Source organism: Sorex araneus, chromosome 6, assembly GCF_027595985.1.
Source record: "Sorex araneus isolate mSorAra2 chromosome 6, mSorAra2.pri, whole genome shotgun sequence".
Taxonomy (NCBI): domain Eukaryota; kingdom Metazoa; phylum Chordata; class Mammalia; order Eulipotyphla; family Soricidae; genus Sorex; species Sorex araneus.
Genome location: NC_073307.1, coordinates 137,858,671 through 137,870,945, shown reverse-complemented (window position 1 = coordinate 137,870,945; position 12,275 = coordinate 137,858,671). Strand labels below are relative to the sequence as shown.

The window sequence follows — 12,275 nt, the reverse complement described above, 5'->3', positions numbered from 1 at the left end:
ACAGATTTCCCCCTCCCCCATGAGTGTGCACGCGCGCGCGCGCACACACACACACACACACACATTCCTTAGCATCTATCCCAAGAATACAAAAACATGGACTAAATAAAGAAAAAAGAAAATACAAAAACCAGGCACACCCCTATGGTGTACACTGCAGCAGAATGAATAGCCAGATATGGAAACAGCCCATGCGCCCAACAACAGTTAAGTGGATAGAGACGGTGCATGATGGAATAGGACTTGGCGGTAAGATGACAATTTCTCGTTTACTACAACTTCGATGGAACTAGAGGAATCACAAGTCACAGGGAGAAGGATAAATGCCAGAATCTATTGCTCATATGTAGGATATAAAGAAACAAGGACAGGGATTAGATAGGGCCAAAGGAAATAAACCCTCTGGCTCTGATCTCAGAGCTACTACGGAGCTGGGGCGATAGCAGACCCAAAAAGCAAAAAAAAAAAAAAAAAAAAAAAAAAGCTATGTTACTAGGGAAAGTAAGTAAGGAGCGATAGCACAGCGGTTGGGCGTTCGCCTTTCACTTGACCGACCTGAGTTCGATTCCTCTGCCCCTCTCGGAGAACCCCGGCAAGCTATCGAGAGTATTGAGCCCGCATGGCAGAGCCTGGCAAGCTACCCATGTGTATTGGATATGCCAAAAACAGTAACAGTAAGTCGCACAATGAGAGACGTTACTGGTGCCCGCTCGAACAAATCAATGAGCATACGGGATGACAGTGACAGTGACAGTGACTAGGGAAAGGAAGAGAGAGATGAGGAGGGACCAAGGGACAGTTTGTGGAGGGCCAATGGCAGCTTGGTGGTGGGTGTGGGACAGCAACGTTGTGCCCCTAAAACTACCCCTAAGTATTAACACATCTGCATCTTCTTTCTGGCCGCACGCAGCAGTGCTCCCACGGGCAGTGCTAGGATTGGCACTTGCGCCACGGCTGTACTCACGTGCTAGGCAACGGTCTTAAGCCCTATATTATCTCTCCACCCTCGAGTTTCTATAAACCACATTCCCACAGCAGCAACAGGAACGAAACACGTTTCTAGCTGGAAAACATGCAGGCTCCTTCCGGGACTCTGGCTCCGGGGCCCACCAAGCACAGAACCCACAAATCTGACCCAACTGGGTGGAAACCACGGGAGACAAAGCACTTTCCCTTTAGGAAACGGGACCCCTGGCCCACAAAATCCACCTGCCTGGAATGGGATGGGGAGAGGATGGCCTGGAAACTCAAACTCAGGCCTTCTCAAACCCCCATGAGGACATGATCTGCTGCCTGCTGAGTTCCTGGAGCGGGTGAGAATAGACACCCCCACCCTCCACCCCCAGGCTCTGGAGTCCTCAGCACCCAGCCTGGGAAATGCCAAGGTCACTGACTCAAAGGCTGCGAAGCAGAAGGCAGGGCTGGCAGAGGGGGCTGGTGACTCCATCCCCCAAGGGGCCTGCGTCCATGGCTCTAAGGAGCGTGATCAACGCAGACGAGGAGGAGCTGAACATCAACCATAGTTTAAGGAGGAAGCACCCCTGGGTGCAACGCAGCTCCTGGATCTCTGGAGTCTGCAGAAAGGAGCAATTCATACACACGTGTCAGCGGACACCTAAACCACATGCTAGGGGGCAGGGCTGAAAGCTGGGGGGCGGGAGGCTCCCTCCTGGCTGTCAAAACAAGGGGACACTAAAGGTTTCACTGCTGTGGCAGTATCCAAGCATGCTCAGAGAGGTGGGGGAGAAAAAGGGAGGGACGGGCGAGGGGACACAGGGGATGGACAAGGGTTCCATGGGTCTCTCCAGATAGCACCCTCCTAGGTCCCCAACGTGACCTGTCTTTCATGCTACTCATCTCTCCGTGTGCCCTTTCTCCCACTTGAGAATGCCCTCTGGCCGGTGGGGGGTCTTCCACCCATTCCACATATCCTTCAGCATTTAACACATACATGTGTGTGTAGTATGTGTGCATGTACGTGTGTGTGTGTGTGTGTATGTGTGTGCACGTGCTTGCCCCCCAGCTCCCCCAAGCAAAAGTGATCAACTCTGCCACCTGGGCAATCTTCTAAGTTATATTTCATAGCAGGGACACATGGGGAGGCATCCACCACACCGACACAGGCACGGACAAGCAGCACCACGTCAGCACCAGTGCCTTGGAGCTGCCTTGATGCCTTGCAGAGTGTCCGCCCGCAGCATGGCATAAACAGCCTCCACTCACCTCTCCCTCTGGAAATGAGCTTTCCCAGGCGCTGGGAGCACTCTGAAGGAGATGCGCAAGAGCAAGGGGCCTTCCCAGTCCTGGCCACCCACACCAAATCCAACAAACACCACCCCCCCCTTCCTCCTCCCTGCTCCGTCACCCCCATGAAGACACGGTCACACAATCCTCCCTTATGGACACCAGGCCCCAGGCCCGCCTGCAGCCAAGAACTTCACCACCCCCCCCCCCAATCCCTTGATCCCCCATGCGGTTAAAGCCACCACCTCCCAGTGCGGCTTCCCCGTCTCCTGGCGACTCCCAGCAAGTGTCCAGAGGAATAGTCAAGAGCAAATCGATCAAGATACAGTCAGACTTTTTTTTTTTTTTTTTTTTGCTTTTTGGGTCACACCCGGCGATGCACAGGGGTCATTCCTGGCTCATGCACTCAGGAATCACCCCTGGCGGTGCTCAGGGGACCATATGGGATGCTGGGATTCGAACCCGGGTCGGCCGCGTGCAAGGCAAACGCCCTACCCGCTGTGCTATCACTCCAGCCCCAGTCAGACTTTTAAAAGGCCACACTGAGGAGACTCACCAAAGCACTCAAGATACAGTAAAAGATCCCACAAGGTTTCATCAAAGGGGCGGCACCCGTAGGGGCAGTGATCGACACAGAGAGGGACAGAGGACAGTCAGAAAGGCCCAGTGGAGGCAGGGCAGCCTGGTGCCCGGCACAGAAGAGTGTGCAATGAAAACCACATAGCTCACTGCTTAACAATGGACAGTATGAGGGTCCCCCCTCAGCCAGACACCCCCAGCCCTGCCCTCCACTTTGCTGAGCTCACACGTCCTTCAAGGCGCAGACTCCAGAAAGCCCCCACAACCCAGAGAAAAGCACACAACCTGTTTGCCGGGCCTGGGATGCCAGAGGCGGTGCCAGGAGTCGTGGCTGCCAGACACGTGGCCCGGGATCCCATGTCTGCCCACTGCACCTCATCGCTCCCGGGCGCCACGGGCCAGCGGGAATTCGTTGCAGCCGCAGAGCGGAACCTGCCTTCTGTGCTGCCGGGAAAGTATGTGCACGTGCTCGGTGCTTTGGGAGAGCTGCCTTCTCAGAGGACTGGCTGGCCTGGAGACTTCTGCCCAGTGGTCTGTGTCTTTCTCTTCTGGCAGTACCAACAGGCTCCGTGAGCAACAAGCAACACACACACACACACACACACACACACACACACACACACACACACACACACACACACACACACAGAGGCATGAACCCACATACACCTCAGCCTGCATTCTGCAGATCTCCAACAGATCTCCCCAAAAGCCTCCTGGAATCAACACACCCCTTCCCACCACCTCATGCCTGCACACAACGTTACAAAGGCCACAGACAGAAAGCACCATGCTCGGATAAAGAGACTTCTGGAACCAGGAAATGGCCACCTGAGAGTCCCAGGGCTCTCTCTGCACATCCATAGGCACGTGGCCAGTACAAATGAAAGGGTGTGATGCAGAGACGGCAGCCATGTCTGTTATGTATAGGTGCTTCATCCTACCACAGGGCTCAAAAGTGCTTTTCCAGAGAGGCCCGGGGGATCCTGAGGAATGACAGCACAGAGGAACGTTCTTTGAGCTTTTCTGAGGAACTCCAGGCTGGGGTCAGGCACAGAGCTTTAGGCTTGAGGGAAGTGACAACATCATCACACCGAGAGCCCAAAGTGGAAACTGAGTCAGATGAGTACCTTTTGATTCTGTCTTCCTGGATCTTCCTCCAACCCACCGACCAAGGGCTCCCCCACCTGGCACCAGGCAAGTCAAGCTGCCATCTCTTAGCCTGTCCTTAAACCAGGGCTTCTCCAAGAGGGCAATCTGGGGCTATGACACCGAGTTGGTCAATGCTAGCCATGTTGTGTTGCCTCAATGAAGGGGCAGCTCTCCCCAATAGAGAAGTGTCCTGCTGGAAAAGTGACCAGTGCCAAAGTGAAGAATTCCCAGCACAAACCAGGCTCCCCACTACTAGAGGGAGGTTACCTGGAAAGCTACTGACTTTTCAGCGCCCTGTAACAAACCTGGATCTCCAGCCCTGATGGGCAAGATCTCTGTACCACCAACTCACTGCCAACCATTCCAACACACACACATACACACAGACACACACACACACACATACACACACGTGAATAAATAAGCACGTGATCACACACATACACTCACATGCACATGTTCTCTTGCAATGAGACTCCCATTCCTCCCTGCATTGTCCTCCCCAATCCCTCACCCCAGGGTCAAGGGTAAGATGGGGCTGAATTATATGGCTGCCACAACTCAGCTTGCCTCTTGGAGAGCCCGGCAAGCTACCGAGAGTATCCCACCCACACGGCAGAGTCTGGCAAGCTCCCTGTGGTGCATGATATGCCAAAAACGGTAACGATAACAGGTCTCATTCCCCTGACCCTGAAAGAGCCTTGTACTCTCTAAAGACAAGTTAAGGAGAGGCTGCTAAAATCTCAGGGCTGGGATGAATGAAGACATTACTGGTGCCCGCTCGAGTAAATCGATGAACAACGGGATGACAGTGATACAGTGAACTCAGATATGGAAGCTGCCAGACCAAGAGCTTAGAACGTGGCTCCATTTTGAGACAGGCCCTTTATTTTACTTTTTTAAAACAGTTTCAGAGTAGTTTTTAATCAACACTGTAGATTCTGATGATAATGCAAGCAATTGGTCAGAATGCACAATCACGAATAACGTCACAGCAAATATGAAATCTCATAGAGCAAAAGAGAAGAAATGATCATAGAGAAAAATAACTCTAGGGCTAAGAGATGGGAGTAAGACCCTTTTTGATTTGAAGAATAATAAGGATAGATAAAGCCGAAAGAGTTTCTGCTTTTTATTTTTGTACTTAACATTTTATTTATGTATTTTTAAATGAATGATTACCGAACCAAGGCACTGACCCCCACGGACGGGTGTAGTCAGGAGAGAAGACGATAAAGACACAGACAGGTCCGAAGGGGGGACAGCCAGGGCAAAGACAACCATCTGCCAACCCAGGACAGAAGACTCCAAAGACACCACCCCACCCACACCGACAACTCAAGACAGCGAAGCTTCCAGAGCTGCCAGGATATCACTGCATGTAGCAGCGCTCAGGGCTCCCCCGACTCAGTGCTCGAAGCCCAACAGTCCTGGGGGACAGAGCACAGGGCTCCTGCAGGCTGAATTCTCTCTCCAGCCCTGGGGTCCCTGTCATACTCTGAAATGCCTGGACTCTCCCTTCGTCTGAGCTTCCTGACTTCTTAGTCCTATCTCCCCACCAAACGGCCAGGCCCTGGAAACACCAGAAGAGGCAGCAAACCACACACCCCTGCAGTCCATTTCCTGGATATCACCCAGATAAATATCTGTGGTTACTCTGAGGGAAAAGCCCGGGGTTTGGTGACTGACTTATCACACCCCTCCCCCACCAGCACCAGCACCAAGTTTTTCCTTGGAAAGTTCCACCACCCAGCCCCTCCCCCTGCCCAGGAAGGCAGAGTGGGATCTGAACACAGCTGAAGGAAGGGTGATGGGGGTGTCCGGATCCGTGCGAGTAAATTACAGTTCTGCCCGTGTTAAAACAGGTTAGAAATCTTTTTCACCCGACAGCGGGACTTTCGAGAGGCTGAAATATTTATCCCATCTCTGTGTCTGGGGACCCATTTAGAATCCCAGAAAGACAAGCATTAGCACGGAGTTGGCTAGCTGGGGCTCTCGCCTCTCTTTCCTCTTTTTCATTAAGCTGAAAAATGAAAAAAGAGTTGCCCATTTTCACTGCAGCACTTCACTTACTTAAAATAACTGCACCATCTGCACCAAGAATGGAAAGGGGTTGGGGGGAGAATCCAAGTCCTTCCCTATTTTGTAAAGGGAAAGACCTTTTGCAGCGGCTTTGTCCAAAATCTCTGGCACAAGTTTAGACGCACAGAAGAGAGCCAGAACCAGAACCAGGGCACCTGCAGAAACCCAGAGAGCCGCTACGTTCCGGGGGCCTCTCTTCATGGAACGCACTGTGAGTAACGGCCACTGTTCCAGCCGTCCAAGTCCTCCCCCCATCCCCCCCACAATCTCTCCTCTTCTCCGCCTCAGGGAGATCCCCGCTCATGATGCAACACAGAACCAACATCTGCAAACCATTGTGAGGCGTGCAGATTTCTGCCCGATGGTCTGTGTCTTTCTCCTCTGGTGGTACCCGCCACAGGCTACGTAAACAACAAAGCCAGACACACCAACATACATACGCACGGCCCCACATCATGCAGCGTGGCCTTCCTCTCTGCAGGTCTCCAGCAGATCTCCCCAAAAGCCTCCCGGGAGGAATCAACACACCTCTTCCCCCACGGCCTCCCCACAGCACACGTTGCAGAAACCACGGACAGCAACCATCTGCTTTCCCTCTCTTGCCGAGACTCCCCAAACGCACACAGGATGTTGTGGGTTCGGCACACGGGACACACGCCACTGAGCTGGTCTGCCGTGATATGTTTGCAAACATCCCTGGAACCCCCCCCCACACACACACACACACATCCCCAGGCCCCCGTCGCCTCTATACTGCTCTGCCGGCTGGCATCAGTGTGGGATGACACCGAGGACATCTGTCCCCGCACATTTCCCAGAACCATTGGGTCTCGTCAAACGGGGAAGGTTTCCTACTGGGGCTTTGAGAGGAGGGGCTTGACTCTCACCAGGCGTCCGAGTCCACAGGAAGCACGTGCCCCTGGCGTGGCGGGGCCTCCTGCTCTGTCTACACCCGGCTCCTGAGAGCTCATCATTCCCTTCTCTGCTGACCCCTGTGATTCTAAATTTAGAGCACGGGTCTGCAGACAAAGGCAGAAAAGTGCACCTGGCCGATGGGTGCAAAGGCAGGAAAATGACCCATGGGTCCAGGTGCCAACTGCCTACCTCAGCCTTCGAAGACTTCACCTGGGCCCCATCCAGAACCCTGAGAGGAGATGGCGGGTCCATTTGCTCCAGGAACACCGCCGGGATAGAAGGGGATCCCGCCAGCCTCCACTGTGCCCCAGCACCTGTACTTTTCTGCTTCTCCCACCTGAAGGGCAAGGCCACAACTGTGGCCAGATGATAAACACTTTTGTTTCCTCCTCAGAATGAGTTACCGGAGCAATCCAGCAGGCGAGTGTTAATGAGGCAAGCCCAGAGAGAAAGTGACGCGGTCCCGGAATGGATGGTTCCTCATCAGGAAATGGCTTTATGAATTATTCTCTGTCCTCTATTGATAGCCTCATTAAGGGCCTGAAGCGGTTACTTACATTTTTAGTTCTGCTTCACAGCGTTGCTTGAGAGAAATTGACAGGAGCACAGCCGTGAATGGTCTGAGGGTTTGCACAGACACTGCAGGAGGCAGCATCTGCCCCGGCGTCAAAGTCTTAATGCAGGTCTGGTAGGGGGTGGGGGTGGGGGGGGAGGGTGGGGGCTGGAACCCAACACTACTGGGACGGCAGCCCTGGAGAGGGGAGCTGTGGGCTGGGTCACACCTGCAGCACAGCCTTCCCAGCCTCCCGTGAATAAGCCTTCCAAACCCCTGGCAGCTGCGTCTCCCGGGGGAGGGCGACGCAGTGACTGTGGACACGTGGCAGGAGAGTCGCCTCCATTCTCACTGGGCTCCTCATAATATGGAAGAGGCCGAGCGTGTTCATGCTGCAGAGGAAAAAACTGTGACTCCAAGAATGAACTGGCCCAAGGTCGCAGAGCTAGAACTGGGAGGTGGAGGTCTACATAGATGTTTTCTATAAAAGATCATACATACAGGAGCCGGAGAGGTAGTACAGTGGGTAGGGCGCTTGCCGTGCACCTGACCGAACCAGGTTCGATACCCAGCATATGGTACCCTGAGGATCTCCAGGAGTAATTCCTGAGTGCAGAGCTAGGAGTGAGCCTTGAGTATCGTCAGTATAGCCACCCGCCCACCCCCTCCCACGCCCCCCTCCAATGGGGGCAGACAGCCAGGGCTGAAAAGAGTACACCAGATGCGGGGATCAGAACAATCCTACAGAAGGTAGGGGGCTTTCCTTGCATGTGGTCAATGGGGTTCAATCACCAGCATCCAAAATAGTCCCCCCAAGCACTGATCACCAGAAGTGATCCCTGAGTGCAGAGTCAGGAATAAGCCCTCATTGTAGCCTGGTGTACCCAATCAAAAAAGAGTGTAAGGGTCAAGGCACACGGCTGACCCTGATCTAATCCCCAGCACCACATATGGTCTCCTGAGCATCGGCAGGGGTTAAAAAATACTAACAACAACAAGAAAAAAGAAAAGATCAGACAGCCCGTTTGAGGGCTGTGCAGAGCCAGAGGAGCAAACTAAAAGTTCTCAGTATTGTCAGAGTCACTGAGAGTAGTATTAGGTAAGATAGGGTCACCACTGAGAGTCTGGAATTCCCCAAGGGTGACGGGAGCAAGGAACAAGTCACTTGATGGCAGTTTCATGGCCAGTGTATTCTTCTCAACTATTTAAAAATGCAAAATCCAATGGTTGGGTCGAACCACAAGTGGGCATGGGGCTGAGGGCAGGAAGATAGAGAAGAGACCAGCATAACAATAGCTGGGAATGATCACACTGGACAAGAACTGAGGGTTAACAGTAGGTAAAGGGACATTCTTGATAACTTTCAGTATCAATATATATTGCAAACCACAATGCCCAAGAGAGAAAAAGAAAAGGAAGGGGAGGAGGAGGTAGAGGAAAAGGAAGAAGAGGAGGAGGAGGAGGAGGAGAAAGGGAGGGAGAAGGAGGAGAGGAAGAGGAGGCAGAGGAAAAGGAAGAAGAAGAGGAGGAGGAGGAGGAGGAGGAGAGCGGCCTGCCACAGGGTCACAGAGGCAGGCAGAGGGTAAGGGGTGAGAGGTGGAGTGATGGGAAGGACCTGGGGATACTGGTGCTGGGAAATGTACACTGGGGGAGGGATGGGTTTTGGAATACTGTATGACTGACATCCAATCATGAACAGCTTGTAAGGGTCTATGTCACAGTGATTCACTAAAAAAAAAAAAGTTTATAATAAAAAATAAATAAAAATATAAAAGCAATTCTTAGCGCCAAAGGAAGCAGTTGGCTATGTCCCCAGGATTCATGGTCTGCTGGTGGCTGGGCACAGAGGCAGCAGGGGGAATCTAAACCAGCACCCTGAGAGGCCCCAGTGCCAAGCCAAGTCTACTGCACCCACCACACAGAGAGGGGCGCCGGCTGCTAAGGTGGAGAGATGGTTCTCCCCACCCCACAGGCAGGGCCCCGGGCTCTCCTGAGTCACTGTGGCCCCAGCAATGAGCAAGACACTCAGCCAATGGCTGATGAGGGCAGGCAGGGGCAGCAGGGCAGGAGGCAAGTCGAGATGCTTTGGTTCTGGTTCTGACACCTTCGAGTCCTAGGAACTCTCCCCGTGCACCTTCGTGCAAAGTGAGCCTGCGTCTGTGGACCGACCGGTCCCAAGGCCGGAGAGGAAGCAGCAGGAGAAGGCGCTTCTGCAGGAACCTCTGTGGGTGCTCTCCCTTCCCACCCCGCGTCCTCGCCAAGGGCTGGGTAGCAGGCCCAGTGAGAGCCACGCCCAGCTGCCCCTTGTCCTTTTGCTTTTTAACCACCAGCAGCAGCAGCAGCAACAGCAGGAAGTGAGAGTCAGGCCGCAAAGCTAAACTGAAGGATGAGTGGGGACAACTTTATGACCAATTTATCAGGCTTGCAGATAAGCCGGGCTCACGGGAGCACCGGTCAATGCCACACTTCAGCACCTCGCAGCGAGCGTCTCAAGGTCAAGGAGGAGGACTGCGCTCTGACCCCAGGCCCTGGGCGCCCAGCCTCGTGGCCCTGGACAGAGCTGCATCACTCCAGAGTCACGGGAAACCACAGAGCAGCCGACAGTTAATTCCCGCACAGACGTACCCGGGCAGGCCAGTGAGGGGAATGCCGAAGCAAGATAAAAAATAAGGCCAGAAGGGCAAAATGAAGCTTCACTAAAGCCCAAAAGGATATCTTGATGAGTTCGACCTATAAGGAAGGATTTCTGAAATAAGACTCAAAAAAATATATATTGAAAAATTCCCACAGGCCACAAACACTGATAAACACAAGTGCATGAAAATATAAAACTCCTGGTCATCAAAAGATACTATAAACCGAGTTAAGAGATAAGCCACTAACCAGAAGACCTATCCATCCTCGCATAAATAAGCCACAGAGAGTAGCGTTTCGTACAGTTTCTGTAAGAAACTATAGGCAAACCAGCAAAAAACTCAGTAGAATAAAGGGATACTTTCTCTTCCTCCTCCTCCTCCTCATTATTGTTAATACTATTATTACATTGCACATCAACACCATAAATGGCAACACTGCTGTAGTTTATAGTTACAGCAGTGTTGCCATTTATGGTGTTGATGTACAATGTTATTGCACCACAACACCAAAGTGTCCATCACCCTCCACCATGGTTCTTTATGTCACCTCAAGTCCATCTCTTCCTCCCCCAACTCTCCACATACTACTTGGTAAACTGAGTTTTGTAAACCAAGGCCAAGGGTTTGCATTGTGGAATCAAAAGATAATCATTAATAAAATAGCAAAGGAAGAGCTAGAACAACAGTCCAGAGGGAAAGGTGCTGGCTTTGCATGTGGCTGACCGAGATTTGATCCCCAGGAGACCATACGGTCCCCTGAGCCCCACCAGGAGTGATCTTTGAGCCGAGAGTAAGTCCAAGCACTAGGGCTGTTTGGGGCGTAGCCCACAAAAGACAAAACAATGAATGAAACAATAAAGTCCATTTTCACCGCCAAACAGACTTGTAAAAGCCTGGAGTCAGTCATTCTCAGACAGGGAGATGACGTGAGCAACAGGAATTCACATGCCCACGTGCTGGACACAAACACTCCTTGGGCAGCCGGAGACGCTTCTCTCCTTGGCCCCACCCATTCTCTTCTGGTACATGCCCCAGGCCCAGGGTGACCACAGCAAGGAATGATCACAGCTGTGCTGTCACCGTGTGAAACTGGAGGGGAAAAGGTGGCTGAAAAACCGGAGCACATTCACACAGCTAAATACTCGCCAGAGCTCCAAGGAATGAACTGGGGTGTTCTGAATAAACAAGGCTAGCTCTCAGGCACCTGGCAGGAAGTGCAAAGAAAAGCAATTGCAGACTATCACTAAAATCAGCTTGCAAACAGAGCTCTAGCTTCCTCGGTGCGTACAACTGTCCACGGGGTCGTGGACATGTGCAGAAAAGGAAAAGAGCCAATCTGGAATGGTGTTCCTTCCCGACTTCTTCCTCGTAAGCGGAGTTTGAAGCAAGCGTGATGGCGGAGTTTGAAGCAAGCGTGATGGCCTATTCAACTTCAAGGGACTCTGGCTTTTCTGTGTGCTTCCTCATACTTTACCATTTTTTAAAATGTTTCATTGATGTCCTTCAACTTAAATCCATGTTATCATTTTTCCATATCCAAGTGACCTGTGTCTTTCAACAGCATGAATAGTTTTCTTCAAATTGCTTTTGTGCTGATCTTTCAAATTTACTTCTTAAGTTTATATAGTTTTTGTTTTTTTTTTTTGCTTTTTTTTTTTTTTTGCTTTGCTTTTTGGGTCACACCCAGCGATGCACAGGGATCACTCCTGGCTTTGCACTCAGGAATTACCCCTGGTGGTGCTCAGGGGACCATATGGGATGCTGGGAATCGAACCCGGGTCGGCTGCGTGCAAGGCAAACGCCCTACCCGCTGTATTATCACTCCAGCCCCCTATATAGTTTTTCTTGCTACTATGAAAGTGTGGACTGGAGCGATAGCACAGCAGGTAAGGCATTTGCCTTGCATGCAGTCGACCCAGGTTCCATTCGTCCATCCCTCTTGGAGAGCCCAGCAAGCTACTGAGAGTATCCCACCCGCACGGCAAAGCCTAGCAAGCTACCTGTGGCATATTCAATATGCCAAAAACAATAACAACAAGTCTCACAATGGAGATGTTACTAGTGCCCACTTGAGCAAACTGATGAACAACGGGACAACAGTGCTACAGTGTTAC

At 52.1% G+C, this 12,275-nt stretch overlaps 1 protein-coding gene across 2 annotated transcripts in view; it reads right to left on the bottom strand.

Moving 5' to 3' along the window:
- LDLRAD3 (low density lipoprotein receptor class A domain containing 3) overlaps positions 1 to 12,275 on the bottom strand; it is a 281,818-nt gene that overhangs the window by 181,189 nt on the left and 88,354 nt on the right. The window lies entirely within an intron of this gene.